The sequence below is a fragment of the Aquarana catesbeiana genome, linkage group LG03, assembly GCF_042186555.1.
Source record: "Aquarana catesbeiana isolate 2022-GZ linkage group LG03, ASM4218655v1, whole genome shotgun sequence".
Classification (NCBI taxonomy): Eukaryota; Metazoa; Chordata; class Amphibia; order Anura; family Ranidae; genus Aquarana; species Aquarana catesbeiana.
In genome coordinates this window covers 645,127,262-645,140,218 of record NC_133326.1, presented here as the reverse complement: position 1 = coordinate 645,140,218, position 12,957 = coordinate 645,127,262, and the positions used below count along the sequence as shown (strand labels likewise).

At 50.2% G+C, this 12,957-nt stretch overlaps 8 non-coding genes and 7 pseudogenes across 8 annotated transcripts; all 15 read left to right on the top strand.

Moving 5' to 3' along the window:
* Positions 1–324: 324 nt before the first annotated feature.
* Positions 325–389, top strand: LOC141135434 (U4 spliceosomal RNA; annotated as a pseudogene).
* Positions 390–1,499: 1,110 nt separating this feature from the next.
* Positions 1,500–1,621, top strand: LOC141135638 (U4 spliceosomal RNA; annotated as a pseudogene).
* A 638-nt stretch (positions 1,622–2,259) lies between these two features.
* Positions 2,260–2,332, top strand: TRNAK-UUU (transfer RNA lysine (anticodon UUU)). The gene has a single exon. It is a non-coding gene; the product is annotated as a tRNA-Lys (tRNA).
* A 570-nt stretch (positions 2,333–2,902) lies between these two features.
* On the top strand, positions 2,903–3,043 carry LOC141135175 (U4 spliceosomal RNA). The gene has a single exon (XR_012243462.1). It is a non-coding gene; the product is annotated as a U4 spliceosomal RNA (small nuclear RNA).
* Positions 3,044–3,684: 641 nt separating this feature from the next.
* Positions 3,685–3,757, top strand: TRNAK-UUU (transfer RNA lysine (anticodon UUU)). The gene has a single exon. It is a non-coding gene; the product is annotated as a tRNA-Lys (tRNA).
* Positions 3,758–4,323: 566 nt separating this feature from the next.
* Positions 4,324–4,464, top strand: LOC141135173 (U4 spliceosomal RNA). The gene has a single exon (XR_012243461.1). It is a non-coding gene; the product is annotated as a U4 spliceosomal RNA (small nuclear RNA).
* Positions 4,465–5,744: 1,280 nt separating this feature from the next.
* On the top strand, positions 5,745–5,885 carry LOC141135172 (U4 spliceosomal RNA). The gene has a single exon (XR_012243460.1). It is a non-coding gene; the product is annotated as a U4 spliceosomal RNA (small nuclear RNA).
* Positions 5,886–6,526: 641 nt separating this feature from the next.
* On the top strand, positions 6,527–6,599 carry TRNAK-UUU (transfer RNA lysine (anticodon UUU)). The gene has a single exon. It is a non-coding gene; the product is annotated as a tRNA-Lys (tRNA).
* Positions 6,600–7,165: 566 nt separating this feature from the next.
* Positions 7,166–7,230, top strand: LOC141135365 (U4 spliceosomal RNA; annotated as a pseudogene).
* A 1,132-nt stretch (positions 7,231–8,362) lies between these two features.
* On the top strand, positions 8,363–8,484 carry LOC141135637 (U4 spliceosomal RNA; annotated as a pseudogene).
* A 641-nt stretch (positions 8,485–9,125) lies between these two features.
* On the top strand, positions 9,126–9,198 carry TRNAK-UUU (transfer RNA lysine (anticodon UUU)). The gene has a single exon. It is a non-coding gene; the product is annotated as a tRNA-Lys (tRNA).
* A 566-nt stretch (positions 9,199–9,764) lies between these two features.
* On the top strand, positions 9,765–9,829 carry LOC141135307 (U4 spliceosomal RNA; annotated as a pseudogene).
* Positions 9,830–10,962: 1,133 nt separating this feature from the next.
* LOC141135635 (U4 spliceosomal RNA) lies at positions 10,963–11,084 on the top strand (annotated as a pseudogene).
* A 641-nt stretch (positions 11,085–11,725) lies between these two features.
* TRNAK-UUU (transfer RNA lysine (anticodon UUU)) lies at positions 11,726–11,798 on the top strand. The gene has a single exon. It is a non-coding gene; the product is annotated as a tRNA-Lys (tRNA).
* A 566-nt stretch (positions 11,799–12,364) lies between these two features.
* On the top strand, positions 12,365–12,429 carry LOC141135433 (U4 spliceosomal RNA; annotated as a pseudogene).
* Positions 12,430–12,957: the final 528 nt, after the last annotated feature.

The following is a 12,957-nucleotide window of genomic DNA, read 5'->3' as shown; positions in this document are numbered from 1 at the left end:
AACAAAGGCCCCAAATCCTTCCACCTTGGTCTTTTCTCAGCAGCATAGCTGTTCAAACACATACGCTCCCAGTGGCCTTTCAGGACTGCTGTGGGAGAAACGCATCTGACATCTAGGGCCCTGTCCCTTTAGATTCTCCTTAGTTCTTTCAAATGCTAACACTATTCAGTGGGTAAACAATGCCCACTTAGGCATCGTCCCTGTCTCATTAACATGCCAAGTCCCAGAATGCTCAGCGGCCCACTGGATGACACTTATGTGTCTCTCCTCAATGTCAATTTCTCCTCCAAGGAAGGGCAGATGTTGGCAGGCACTGATTTGGTTAGCTTTGCGCAGTGGCAGTATCATAGCCAATGAGGTTCAACTGAGGCGTGATTATTGCTAATTGCTTCTCGGCCCTTTGGCTAAGATCAAATCTAGTATCTGTTCTTATCAGTTTCCAGGAGGTGGCGCTTGCTTCTGTCCCTGATCTATGGCGAGATAGAGATGGGATTGCGGTTGCTATGCAAAACCTGCTGGAGTGAAGGTAACCCGGAGCGGTTTGTAGCCGAAAGGGAAGCCTTCTGATGGGGACGGAGAACCATTCGGTCTTGGCGGAGGGTCGGGATCCTGGCCTTCTGGCCTGGATTGGGGCAGCTCTAGCTCTGGACAGTTATTTGGGAGAGAACGCTGGCTCCCCTTGCTCCCACCGGGGGAGCGGCCAGTATTTCCCAAATGTAATTAGGTAGGAGGGACGGAACGACGGTGAAGCCTGATGGCAAGGGCTCTCTCCAGGCTTCCAGAACTCCATACCTTTCTGCCTGGGGTGGGGGCTGTGGGTCAGGGCTTTTTCGAAAAGCCAGTGATGAATGTGCCCCTGAAGTGGCAGTTCAGGGGTGCCGTATAGTCACGGTGTGAAAGCACTTGATTTTATGGCACCATGGTCACTTCACCACAACACACGTTTTTCGCACCTGCCTCTTGGGCCGGGCCTTTTGGCCAGGACCAGGGGAAATTTTTATGCCTGGCCGGAGGGCCGGCCATTGTATAGCACAATGGCCACTTTCACTCTCCCATCTCACTATCTTCCCCACTCTTTCTTTTACCCCTGTTTGTCACCTTTTTGTCCTTTTTTTGGTTGTTTTGTATACACGTTTGTCACTGTGTGGCGAGTAGGGTGTGGGTCCTCGGGCCTACTCTGAAAGTCTTGGGAGGGGGTGGACATAGGCCTTTTGGCTTGGTTCGCCCTCTCCTTTGAGGGGTCTCTCTTCGGGAGAGCCCCACTGTACTTGGGTTGGTCTGCTTCGGCAGTCCTTCCAGTTGTGGGGGTCCGCCTGGTTTCGGCCAGATGGACCCTTTGTCTGAGTACCTCAGTCCCTGTCCGGAGCCTAACGCCCCGGGGGATCAGGGTAAGGTCCTTCCCTAGTGGAGGACTCTGTACACCCATTGCACGTTTTTGTGTTTCACTCTCTATGTGTGGGCACTTTTTTTTGGCACCGGGTGGAAGTTTTTGAGGTGTGTTTTGCACGCCACTGGCTTTTCGATAGAGTGATTATTGCTAATTGAAAACTTTTCCCAATACCCCGCCACGATGACTTGAAATACAGTCAGCACTGGCAATTTTTGAGAGTCTCTGAGGAGACTGAGCAATGTGTTTTCAACAGCAGATAAGTGACGGCTTCTTACATGCAGACTGAGATGCGTTAGAATTGAGAAAGTGAGTCACGGGCCCATTGACACCATAGAGAGCTTTTGTGTCATCACGCAGCCTGGGTAGAACAATCAGTGATTGGCACGCGCCGCTCGTTCTTCACTTGCCTGTAATCCAGAGTGGACTCTACCTCGTTTTTTTGCCTGGGTTTCTTCTGCTGGACCTGGCAACATGAGGCTCAAGGTGAACTGTCTTTATTTGTAACCCAGTCACTGATTAAGAATACTGGAAGCGTGTTGGTCCAGGGTTAAGGAAGCCTTTCGGGCGGTGTCTTTTTGCAAGGCCCTTGTTTCCGGTCAAAGAGCATTGAACTGTAGGTAAAACTAAGGCAGAAACTTTAGGCGTTCTCCACCTGTACCGGACTGGACCCTATCTGCATGGTTGCAGGTTAGATTCTCCCTTTTATCTTCAACCTGTCCTAGAAAATTAAACGGGAGAGGACGATTGGCCAGCCTGGGCAAGCCAAATACTTGTGCTTTCAGGCACCCGGTCCCCTTGGCTGAATGGTCTTTTTCCACCATACGTGTCAAGATTCAAGCAGCTTGGACCGCTATGGAGAGGCTTTGAGAGCCCGGATAGCTCAGTCGGTAGAGCATCAGACTTTTAATCTGAGGGTCCAGGGTTCAAGTCCCTGTTCGGGCGGTGCCTTTCACTTACCTATGAGGCCTTTGAGCTGCCAATAGGGCAGTCTTTATGCACATCTGCCGGGAATGCTCACTGGCTCAGAGAGATGAAATGTCCTAACTTCCCCCTTTCTAGGCTCCTGGAATCAATCTGCCAGAAATAAAGGTGGCTGAAGGTGATTGCTTGACCAACTGTTTCCCAACAACCCTTGTCTATGGCAGCTTACCTGGGCTCCAGTTCAGGCATGTTATCTAGCGAACTTTCAACAAAGGCCCCAAATCCTTCCACCTTGGTCTTTTCTCAGCAGCATAGCTGTTCAAACACATACGCTCCCAGTGGCCTTTCAGGACTGCTGTGGGAGAAACGCATCTGACATCTAGGGCCCTGTCCCTTTAGATTCTCCTTAGTTCTTTCAAATGCTAACACTATTCAGTGGGTAAACAATGCCCACTTAGGCATCGTCCCTGTCTCATTAACATGCCAAGTCCCAGAATGCTCAGCGGCCCACTGGATGACACTTATGTGTCTCTCCTCAATGTCAATTTCTCCTCCAAGGAAGGGCAGATGTTGGCAGGCACTGATTTGGTTAGCTTTGCGCAGTGGCAGTATCATAGCCAATGAGGTTCAACTGAGGCGTGATTATTGCTAATTGAAAACTTTTCCCAATACCCCGCCACGATGACTTGAAATACAGTCAGCACTGGCAATTTTTGAGAGTCTCTGAGGAGACTGAGCAATGTGTTTTCAACAGCAGATAAGTGACGGCTTCTTACATGCAGACTGAGATGCGTTAGAGTTGAGAAAGTGAGTCACGGGCCCATTGACACCATAGAGAGCTTTTGTGTCATCACGCAGCCTGGGTAGAACAATCAGTGATTGGCACGCGCCGCTCGTTCTTCACTTGCCTGTAATCCAGAGTGGACTCTACCTCGTTTTTTTGCCTGGGTTTCTTCTGCTGGACCTGGCAACATGAGGCTCAAGGTGAACTGTCTTTATTTGTAACCCAGTCACTGATTAAGAATACTGGAAGCGTGTTGGTCCAGGGTTAAGGAAGCCTTTCGGGCGGTGTCTTTTTGCAAGGCCCTTGTTTCCGGTCAAAGAGCATTGAACTGTAGGTAAAACTAAGGCAGAAACTTTAGGCGTTCTCCACCTGTACCGGACTGGACCCTATCTGCATGGTTGCAGGTTAGATTCTCCCTTTTATCTTCAACCTGTCCTAGAAAATTAAACGGGAGAGGACGATTGGCCAGCTTGGGCAAGCCAAATACTTGTGCTTTCAGGCACCCGGTCCCCTTGGCTGAATGGTCTTTTTCCACCATACATGTCAAGATTCAAGCAGCTTGGACCGCTATGGAGGAGGAGCTTTGAGAGCCCGGATAGCTCAGTCGGTAGAGCATCAGACTTTTAATCTGAGGGTCCAGGGTTCAAGTCCCTGTTCGGGCGGTGCCTTTCACTTACCTATGAGGCCTTTGAGCTGCCAATAGGGCAGTCTTTATGCACATCTGCCGGGAATGCTCACTGGCTCAGAGAGATGAAATGCCCTAACTTCCCCCTTTCTAGGCTCCTGGAATCTGCCAGAAATAAAGGTGGCTGAAGGTGATTGCTTGACCAACTGTTTCCCAACAACCCTTGTCTATGGCAGCTTACCTGGGCTCCAGTTCAGGCATGTTATCTAGCGAACTTTCAACAAAGGCCCCAAATCCTTCCACCTTGGTCTTTTCTCAGCAGCATAGCTGTTCAAACACATACGCTCCCAGTGGCCTTTCAGGACTGCTGTGGGAGAAACGCATCTGACATCTAGGGCCCTGTCCCTTTAGATTCTCCTTAGTTCTTTCAAATGCTAACACTATTCAGTGGGTAAACAATGCCCACTTAGGCATCGTCCCTGTCTCATTAACATGCCAAGTCCCAGAATGCTCAGCGGCCCACTGGATGACACTTATGTGTCTCTCCTCAATGTCAATTTCTCCTCCAAGGAAGGGCAGATGTTGGCAGGCACTGATTTGGTTAGCTTTGCGCAGTGGCAGTATCATAGCCAATGAGGTTCAACTGAGGCGTGATTATTGCTAATTGAAAACTTTTCCCAATACCCCGCCACGATGACTTGAAATACAGTCAGCACTGGCAATTTTTGAGAGTCTCTGAGGAGACTGAGCAATGTGTTTTCAACAGCAGATAAGTGATGGCTTCTTACATGCAGACTGAGATGCGTTAGAGTTGAGAAAGTGAGTCACGGGCCCATTGACACCATAGAGAGCTTTTGTGTCATCACGCAGCCTGGGTAGAACAATCAGTGATTGGCACGCGCCGCTCGTTCTTCACTTGCCTGTAATCCAGAGTGGACTCTACCTCGTTTTTTTGCCTGGGTTTCTTCTGCTGGACCTGGCAACATGAGGCTCAAGGTGAACTGTCTTTATTTGTAACCCAGTCACTGATTAAGAATACTGGAAGCGTGTTGGTCCAGGGTTAAGGAAGCCTTTCGGGCGGTGTCTTTTTGCAAGGCCCTTGTTTCCGGTCAAAGAGCATTGAACTGTAGGTAAAACTAAGGCAGAAACTTTAGGCGTTCTCCACCTGTACCGGACTGGACCCTATCTGCATGGTTGCAGGTTAGATTCTCCCTTTTATCTTCAACCTGTCCTAGAAAATTAAACGGGAGAGGACGATTGGCCAGCCTGGGCAAGCCAAATACTTGTGCTTTCAGGCACCCGGTCCCCTTGGCTGAATGGTCTTTTTCCACCATACATGTCAAGATTCAAGCAGCTTGGACCGCTATGGAGGAGGAGCTTTGAGAGCCTGGATAGCTCAGTCGGTAGAGCATCAGACTTTTAATCTGAGGGTCCAGGGTTCAAGTCCCTGTTCGGGCGGTGCCTTTCACTTACCTATGAGGCCTTTGAGCTGCCAATAGGGCAGTTTTTATGCACATCTGCCGGGAATGCTCACTGGCTCAGAGAGATGAAATGTCCTAACTTCCCCCTTTCTAGGCTCCTGGAATCTGCCAGAAATAAAGGTGGCTGAAGGTGATTGCTTGACCAACTGTTTCCCAACAACCCTTGTCTATGGCAGCTTACCTGGGCTCCAGTTCAGGCATGTTATCTAGCGAACTTTCAACAAAGGCCCCAAATCCTTCCACCTTGGTCTTTTCTCAGCAGCATAGCTGTTCAAACACATACGCTCCCAGTGGCCTTTCAGGACTGCTGTGGGAGAAACGCATCTGACATCTAGGGCCCTGTCCCTTTAGATTCTCCTTAGTTCTTTCAAATGCTAACACTATTCAGTGGGTAAACAATGCCCACTTAGGCATCGTCCCTGTCTCATTAACATGCCAAGTCCCAGAATGCTCAGCGGCCCACTGGATGACACTTATGTGTCTCTCCTCAATGTCAATTTCTCCTCCAAGGAAGGGCAGATGTTGGCAGGCACTGATTTGGTTAGCTTTGCGCAGTGGCAGTATCATAGCCAATGAGGTTCAACTGAGGCGTGATTATTGCTAATTGAAAACTTTTCCCAATACCCCGCCACGATGACTTGAAATACAGTCAGCACTGGCAATTTTTGAGAGTCTCTGAGGAGACTGAGCAATGTGTTTTCAACAGCAGATAAGTGACGGCTTCTTACATGCAGACTGAGATGCGTTAGAGTTGAGAAAGTGAGTCACGGGCCCATTGACACCATAGAGAGCTTTTGTGTCATCACGCAGCCTGGGTAGAACAATCAGTGATTGGCACGCGCCGCTCGTTCTTCACTTGCCTGTAATCCAGAGTGGACTCTACCTCGTTTTTTTGCCTGGGTTTCTTCTGCTGGACCTGGCAACATGAGGCTCAAGGTGAACTGTCTTTATTTGTAACCCAGTCACTGATTAAGAATACTGGAAGCGTGTTGGTCCAGGGTTAAGGAAGCCTTTCGGGCGGTGTCTTTTTGCAAGGCCCTTGTTTCCGGTCAAAGAGCATTGAACTGTAGGTAAAACTAAGGCAGAAACTTTAGGCGTTCTCCACCTGTACCGGACTGGACCCTATCTGCATGGTTGCAGGTTAGATTCTCCCTTTTATCTTCAACCTGTCCTAGAAAATTAAACGGGAGAGGACGATTGGCCAGCCTGGGCAAGCCAAATACTTGTGCTTTCAGGCACCCGGTCCCCTTGGCTGAATGGTCTTTTTCCACCATACATGTCAAGATTCAAGCAGCTTGGACCGCTATGGAGGAGGAGCTTTGAGAGCCCGGATAGCTCAGTCGGTAGAGCATCAGACTTTTAATCTGAGGGTCCAGGGTTCAAGTCCCTGTTCGGGCGGTGCCTTTCACTTACCTATGAGGCCTTTGAGCTGCCAATAGGGCAGTCTTTATGCACATCTGCCGGGAATGCTCACTGGCTCAGAGAGATGAAATGCCCTAACTTCCCCCTTTCTAGGCTCCTGGAATCTGCCAGAAATAAAGGTGGCTGAAGGTGATTGCTTGACCAACTGTTTCCCAACAACCCTTGTCTATGGCAGCTTACCTGGGCTCCAGTTCAGGCATGTTATCTAGCGAACTTTCAACAAAGGCCCCAAATCCTTCCACCTTGGTCTTTTCTCAGCAGCATAGCTGTTCAAACACATACGCTCCCAGTGGCCTTTCAGGACTGCTGTGGGAGAAACGCATCTGACATCTAGGGCCCTGTCCCTTTAGATTCTCCTTAGTTCTTTCAAATGCTAACACTATTCAGTGGGTAAACAATGCCCACTTAGGCATCGTCCCTGTCTCATTAACATGCCAAGTCCCAGAATGCTCAGCGGCCCACTGGATGACACTTATGTGTCTCTCCTCAATGTCAATTTCTCCTCCAAGGAAGGGCAGATGTTGGCAGGCACTGATTTGATTAGCTTTGCGCAGTGGCAGTATCATAGCCAATGAGGTTCAACTGAGGCGTGATTATTGCTAATTGCTTCTCGGCCTTTTGGCGAAGATCAAGTGTAGTATCTATTCTTATCAGTTTCCAGGAGGTGGCGCTTGCTTCCGTCCCTGATCTATGGCGAAATAGAGATGGGATTGCGGTTGCTATGCAAAACCTGCTGGAGTGAAGGTGACCTGGAGCGGTTTGTAGCCAAAAGGGAAGCCTTCTGATGGGGATGGAGAACCACGGGGTCTGAACCAGAGGGTCGGGACCCTGGCCTTCTGGCCTGGATTGGGGCGGATCTAGCTCCAGACAGTTATTTGGGAGAGAAAGCTTACTCCTGCCTTGCAAGGGGGGAGGGAGTGGCAAGTACTTCCCGAATGTAATTAGGAGGAGTGATGGGAGCGACGGCAGAGCCTGATGGTAAAGGGCTCTTTCCGGCTTCCTGATCCCCATATCCTTCCTGTCTGTGGTGGGGTCTGCTGTGGTCTGGGCTGGGTGGTCAGGGCTTTTTCGAAAAGCCAGTGGTGAATGTGCCCCTGAAGTGGCAGTTCAGGGGTGCCGTATAGTCACGGTGTGAAAGCACTTGATTTTATGGCACCATGGTCACTTCACCACAACACACGTTTTTCGCACCTGCCTCTTGGGCCGGGCCTTTTGGCCAGGACCAGGGGAAATTTTTATGCCTGGCCGGAGGGCCGGCCATTGTTTAGCACAATGGCCACTTTCACTCTCCCATCTCACTATCTTCCCCACTCTTTCTTTTACCCCTGTTTGTCACCTTTTTGTCTTTTTTTTGGTTGTCTTTGTATACACGTTTTGTCACTGTGTGGCGAGTAGGGTGTGGGTCCTCGGGCCTACTCTGAAAGTCTTGGGAGGGGGTGGACATAGGCCTTTTGGCTTGGTTTGCCCTCTCCTTTGAGGGGTCTCTCTTTGGGAGAGCCCCACTGTACTTGGGTTGGTCTGCTTCGGCAGTCCTTCCAGTTGTGGGGGTCCGCCTGGTTTCAGCCGGATGGACCCTTTGTCTGAGTACCTCAGTCCCTGTCTGGAGCCTAACGCCCCGGGGGATCAGGGTAAGGTCCTTCCCTAGTGGAGGACTCTGTACACCCGTTGCACGTTTTTGTGTTTCACTCTCTATGTGTGGGCACTTTTTTTTGGCACCGGGTGGAAGTTTTTGAGGTGTGTTTTGCACGCCACTGGCTTTTCGATAGAGTGATTATTGCTAATTGAAAACTTTTCCCAATACCCCGCCACGATGACTTGAAATACAGTCAGCACTGGCAATTTTTGAGAGTCTCTGAGGAGACTGAGCAATGTGTTTTCAACAGCAGATAAATGACGGCTTCTTACATGCAGACTGAGATGCGTTAGAGTTGAGAAAGTGAGTCACGGGCCCATTGACACCATAGAGAGCTTTTGTGTCATCACGCAGCCTGGGTAGAACAATCAGTGATTGGCACGCGCCGCTCGTTCTTCACTTGCCTGTAATCCAGAGTGGACTCTACCTCGTTTTTTTGCCTGGGTTTCTTCTGCTGGACCTGGCAACATGAGGCTCAAGGTGAACTGTCTTTATTTGTAACCCAGTCACTGATTAAGAATACTGGAAGCGTGTTGGTCCAGGGTTAAGGAAGCCTTTCGGGCGGTGTCTTTTTGCAAGGCCCTTGTTTCCGGTCAAAGAGCATTGAACTGTAGGTAAAACTAAGGCAGAAACTTTAGGCGTTCTCCACCTGTACCGGACTGGACCCTATCTGCATGGTTGCAGGTTAGATTCTCCCTTTTATCTTCAACCTGTCCTAGAAAATTAAACGGGAGAGGACGATTGGCCAGCTTGGGCAAGCCAAATACTTGTGCTTTCAGGCACCCGGTCCCCTTGGCTGAATGGTCTTTTTCCACCATACATGTCAAGATTCAAGCAGCTTGGACCGCTATGGAGGAGGAGCTTTGAGAGCCCGGATAGCTCAGTCGGTAGAGCATCAGACTTTTAATCTGAGGGTCCAGGGTTCAAGTCCCTGTTCGGGCGGTGCCTTTCACTTACCTATGAGGCCTTTGAGCTGCCAATAGGGCAGTCTTTATGCACATCTGCCGGGAATGCTCACTGGCTCAGAGAGATGAAATGCCCTAACTTCCCCCTTTCTAGGCTCCTGGAATCTGCCAGAAATAAAGGTGGCTGAAGGTGATTGCTTGACCAACTGTTTCCCAACAACCCTTGTCTATGGCAGCTTACCTGGGCTCCAGTTCAGGCATGTTATCTAGCGAACTTTCAACAAAGGCCCCAAATCCTTCCACCTTGGTCTTTTCTCAGCAGCATAGCTGTTCAAACACATACGCTCCCAGTGGCCTTTCAGGACTGCTGTGGGAGAAACGCATCTGACATCTAGGGCCCTGTCCCTTTAGATTCTCCTTAGTTCTTTCAAATGCTAACACTATTCAGTGGGTAAACAATGCCCACTTAGGCATCGTCCCTGTCTCATTAACATGCCAAGTCCCAGAATGCTCAGCGGCCCACTGGATGACACTTATGTGTCTCTCCTCAATGTCAATTTCTCCTCCAAGGAAGGGCAGATGTTGGCAGGCACTGATTTGGTTAGCTTTGCGCAGTGGCAGTATCATAGCCAATGAGGTTCAACTGAGGCGTGATTATTGCTAATTGCTTCTCGGCCTTTTGGCGAAGATCGAGTGTAGTATCTATTCTTATCAGTTTCCAGGAGGTGGCGCTTGCTTCCGTCCCTGATCTATGGCGAAATAGAGATGGGATTGCGGTTGCTATGCAAAACCTGCTGGAGTGAAGGTGACCTGGAGCGGTTTGTAGCCAAAAGGGAAGCCTTCTGATGGGGATGGAGAACCACGGGGTCTGAACCAGAGGGTCGGGACCCTGGCCTTCTGGCCTGGATTGGGGCGGATCTAGCTCCAGACAGTTATTTGGGAGAGAAAGCTTACTCCTGCCTTGCAAGGGGGGGAGGGAGTGGCAAGTACTTCCCGAATGTAATTAGGAGGAGTGATGGGAGCGACGGCAGAGCCTGATGGTAAAGGGCTCTTTCCGGCTTCCTGATCCCCATATCCTTCCTGTCTGTGGTGGGGTCTGCTGTGGTCTGGGCTGGGTGGTCAGGGCTTTTTCGAAAAGCCAGTGGTGAATGTGCCCCTGAAGTGGCAGTTCAGGGGTGCCGTATAGTCACGGTGTGAAAGCACTTGATTTTATGGCACCATGGTCACTTCACCACAACACACGTTTTTCGCACCTGCCTCTTGGGCCGGGCCTTTTGGCCAGGACCAGGGGAAATTTTTATGCCTGGCCGGAGGGCCGGCCATTGTTTAGCACAATGGCCACTTTCACTCTCCCATCTCACTATCTTCCCCACTCTTTCTTTTACCCCTGTTTGTCACCTTTTTGTCTTTTTTTTGGTTGTCTTTGTATACACGTTTTGTCACTGTGTGGCGAGTAGGGTGTGGGTCCTCGGGCCTACTCTGAAAGTCTTGGGAGGGGGTGGACATAGGCCTTTTGGCTTGGTTTGCCCTCTCCTTTGAGGGGTCTCTCTTTGGGAGAGCCCCACTGTACTTGGGTTGGTCTGCTTCGGCAGTCCTTCCAGTTGTGGGGGTCCGCCTGGTTTCAGCCGGATGGACCCTTTGTCTGAGTACCTCAGTCCCTGTCTGGAGCCTAACGCCCCGGGGGATCAGGGTAAGGTCCTTCCCTAGTGGAGGACTCTGTACACCCGTTGCACGTTTTTGTGTTTCACTCTCTATGTGTGGGCACTTTTTTTTGGCACCGGGTGGAAGTTTTTGAGGTGTGTTTTGCACGCCACTGGCTTTTCGATAGAGTGATTATTGCTAATTGAAAACTTTTCCCAATACCCCGCCACGATGACTTGAAATACAGTCAGCACTGGCAATTTTTGAGAGTCTCTGAGGAGACTGAGCAATGTGTTTTCAACAGCAGATAAGTGACGGCTTCTTACATGCAGACTGAGATGCGTTAGAGTTGAGAAAGTGAGTCACGGGCCCATTGACACCATAGAGAGCTTTTGTGTCATCACGCAGCCTGGGTAGAACAATCAGTGATTGGCACGCGCCGCTCGTTCTTCACTTGCCTGTAATCCAGAGTGGACTCTACCTCGTTTTTTTGCCTGGGTTTCTTCTGCTGGACCTGGCAACATGAGGCTCAAGGTGAACTGTCTTTATTTGTAACCCAGTCACTGATTAAGAATACTGGAAGCGTGTTGGTCCAGGGTTAAGGAAGCCTTTCGGGCGGTGTCTTTTTGCAAGGCCCTTGTTTCCGGTCAAAGAGCATTGAACTGTAGGTAAAACTAAGGCAGAAACTTTAGGCGTTCTCCACCTGTACCGGACTGGACCCTATCTGCATGGTTGCAGGTTAGATTCTCCCTTTTATCTTCAACCTGTCCTAGAAAATTAAACGGGAGAGGACGATTGGCCAGCTTGGGCAAGCCAAATACTTGTGCTTTCAGGCACCCGGTCCCCTTGGCTGAATGGTCTTTTTCCACCATACATGTCAAGATTCAAGCAGCTTGGACCGCTATGGAGGAGGAGCTTTGAGAGCCCGGATAGCTCAGTCGGTAGAGCATCAGACTTTTAATCTGAGGGTCCAGGGTTCAAGTCCCTGTTCGGGCGGTGCCTTTCACTTACCTATGAGGCCTTTGAGCTGCCAATAGGGCAGTCTTTATGCACATCTGCCGGGAATGCTCACTGGCTCAGAGAGATGAAATGCCCTAACTTCCCCCTTTCTAGGCTCCTGGAATCTGCCAGAAATAAAGGTGGCTGAAGGTGATTGCTTGACCAACTGTTTCCCAACAACCCTTGTCTATGGCAGCTTACCTGGGCTCCAGTTCAGGCATGTTATCTAGCGAACTTTCAACAAAGGCCCCAAATCCTTCCACCTTGGTCTTTTCTCAGCAGCATAGCTGTTCAAACACATACGCTCCCAGTGGCCTTTCAGGACTGCTGTGGGAGAAACGCATCTGACATCTAGGGCCCTGTCCCTTTAGATTCTCCTTAGTTCTTTCAAATGCTAACACTATTCAGTGGGTAAACAATGCCCACTTAGGCATCGTCCCTGTCTCATTAACATGCCAAGTCCCAGAATGCTCAGCGGCCCACTGGATGACACTTATGTGTCTCTCCTCAATGTCAATTTCTCCTCCAAGGAAGGGCAGATGTTGGCAGGCACTGATTTGGTTAGCTTTGCGCAGTGGCAGTATCATAGCCAATGAGGTTCAACTGAGGCGTGATTATTGCTAATTGCTTCTCGGCCTTTTGGCGAAGATCAAGTGTAGTATCTGTTCTTATCAGTTTCCAGGAGGTGGCGCTTGCTTCTGTCCCTGATCTATGGCGAGATAGAGATGGGATTGCGGTTGCTATGCAAAACCTGCTGGAGTGAAGGTAACCCGGAGCGGTTTGTAGCCGAAAGGGAAGCCTTCTGATGGGGACGGAGAACCATTCGGTCTTGGCGGAGGGTCGGGATCCTGGCCTTCTGGCCTGGATTGGGGCAGCTCTAGCTCTGGACAGTTATTTGGGAGAGAACGCTGGCTCCCCTTGCTCCCACCGGGGGAGCGGCCAGTATTTCCCAAATGTAATTAGGTAGGAGGGACGGAACGACGGTGAAGCCTGATGGCAAGGGCTCTCTCCAAGCTTCCAGAACTCCATACCTTTCTGCCTGGGGTGGGGGCTGCTGTGGTCTGGGCTGTGGGTCAGGGCTTTTTCGAAAAGCCAGTGGTGAATGTGCCCCTGAAGTGGCAGTTCAGGGGTGCCGTATAGTCACGGTGTGAAAGCA